Genomic DNA, 2,500 nt, shown 5'->3' with positions numbered 1-2,500 from the left:
CCACAGCTTCATCAATATTACCTATGTCCTCCCCGAACTCAGGAGGACTGAACACCTGCACGAGTCGGTCCCAGTCTGTCCGAGCATAGTTGTACCGTTCCACCCACTCACCTGGCACATCCACGATGGTCGACGCTATTTCAAATGTAATACAGTTGTGATCGCTGACAGTTAGATGTTCTCTTACTTGCCAGTTATGGACGTGGGGTGCTGCCCTCTCGCTTGCTAGTGTGACATCAATATTTGATGTTGCACCCGCCCTCCCTGAGTAGGTCGGGGGGTACCCAGGCAAGTTTAGCACATGCATGTGCGTTTCCATTATCAAATCAACAAGCTCCGCACCCCTTCCGTCCTGTACATCACTGTGCCAGAGTGGGGACTTAGCATTAGCATCAAGAGCTACAATTATAGCCTGCCCAGCTAAAACTCTTAGTATCCAATTCAGCTGATCAAGATAAATCTTGATGTCATGTCTGAATTGGCAGTAGACGTTTACAACGTACATGCTGTAAGACAGCAAATTAAGTTGTACAACTATAATATGCTCAGTACAGAACTGATTTAATATCGTAGTTTTAATAGTTTTGTTCAATATTATAATTGCACTCATGGGGTTCCCACCCGAGGAAACCACCTGTGCTGTTGCGGGAAAACCAGGGACTCGACCCGCACAGGAGTTCGGTTCTTGTATCAGAAGTATATCTATTCCATCTTGTTCCGCTACCTTCCGTAGCTCATGTGCAACCATCTGGCTGCGCATGGCATTGACTTGTACCACTTTAAATTTCGCCGTAATCTGTTCTTTGGATAAGCCTATCTAAGAACATTCGGTGGGTTGGACAATCTTTTGGTCCACCACACTTACGGCCCCGTTTCTTACATGGTACACATGTTGCTGCTTTGTCCATGTTAGGACAATCTTTCCTAATATGTCCAGCCAGGCCACAGTGGGCACATATTATATTCGGTTCTGTACAATACTTATTGGTATGGTTTATGTCCTGGCATTTTGTACAACGTGGTACTGCCAGGTAATCTTTAATGTTCAGTGCTGAGTAGCCGACGTACAGCCGGCCAGCCCGCGTTAATACTTTCCATAAGTTCGGTGAAACCTCCACAACATGATGTACAGTCAGCTTTCCTCGAGGCCCTACTTTAAAACGGAGCTTGAACTCTTCATCAAACTCGTTTCTAGTCATTGAGACGTCAAAATTTTGCGTATATATCGCATCAAGTAGGCTGTCCGCTGACATAAATGTAGGTACATCATATAGACTCATAAGTGGACGACGCTTTCGTGGAGGTTCACACCTAACTTTCTCGCTTAGTTGTTTATTACCTAAGATCTTTTGGCTGTCTTCTGGCGAGGCCGTCTCGACTATCAGCACATTCTTAGAGGTACGGACACTGTTGATCCTGATTTTATCTTTCTTTGGATCAACACACTTTTCGAAAGCTGTCTTAGCAGCTTTGATGTCTTCGCCAGGTTTAGGTTTTATAAAAACCGTGGGTGCCACTTTTTTGATGTTCTGTTCAATTTTCTCTTTTGCTGTTGGCGCCTTGGCCACAGGGGCTTTGGCAACCGCAGCATACGTCCGAGTAGGCTGACTTCTAATCCTTTTATTTTCTTTTTCTAATTCTGATATTCTCCCCTCTAACTGGGAGTGAACAATTGCCCAATTAGCAATGAAGTCTCTTATCTGGTTTATCGCACCATTGCTGATCTTTCCATTTTTGACACTCGAGTCCAGCAATTTCAAAAATTTCGAGTGTCGCTCAGCAACTGTCAAATTCATCTCGATTTCCGATTCGGAAGCATCTAACACATTACCACTCTCTTGATTTTCCGCCATTATCGTATTCAAAGAGAGTGAAAGATGGAGGCCCGTCTCTTGCCCCGGACCGGCCTCTCTGGCATGGGGGGAGGCTACATGCAGCTCGCTCACCGGTCCCGCCCCTTGACCAAGAGCTGTCAATAACTGAGCTGCCAGGTTTAGCACGCCGTGGGTACAGCGCACTAGTCCTCTTCAACAGCCACACCACTATAGTTTTCACCCGCTCCCTTATCGGCGAATGCCACCCGCATTCCGGGAGAGCGGATTCACTCTCCGTCCTTCGCCCCTTACTAGCCCAGGTTCCCACCAAAGGCCAAGGACCCGGTCCTACTCAGGTGCCGGGCCGGTCCCCCAGACGTTCAGAGGTCTGGACCCATCTAACCTAACCGGGGACATGTCACCACGCCCCGGCTTGGCAGAGCATGCCTCGGAGCCCAAGACAAGGCGAGTGACCTTCGCCGACTTGGGGCAAGATCCCACCACAGCAAATGCACCTGTCAGAACCGGTGTACAAGTTGTTCAGCACACCGTCGTGCCCCTGCCCTTCAGTCGCCCGAAGGCTTAACAGCTCCACCTCTAGAAGGCGGGTAAGGGCACTTGAGAAGGAGAGGCTGTTTGAGACGCATCCTTCCCCACACTGCCTATTACCAACCCAGAGCCTGCAC

At 48.4% G+C, this 2,500-nt stretch overlaps 1 pseudogene; it reads right to left on the bottom strand.

The window, feature by feature from the left end:
- LOC126431688 (large subunit ribosomal RNA) overlaps positions 1–2,500 on the bottom strand; it is a 9,438-nt pseudogene that overhangs the window by 3,944 nt on the left and 2,994 nt on the right.

This window comes from Schistocerca serialis, unplaced genomic scaffold, assembly GCF_023864345.2.
Source record: "Schistocerca serialis cubense isolate TAMUIC-IGC-003099 unplaced genomic scaffold, iqSchSeri2.2 HiC_scaffold_1108, whole genome shotgun sequence".
Lineage (NCBI taxonomy): Eukaryota > Metazoa > Arthropoda > Insecta > Orthoptera > Acrididae > Schistocerca > Schistocerca serialis.
This window is presented reverse-complemented; position numbering and strand designations above follow the sequence as displayed.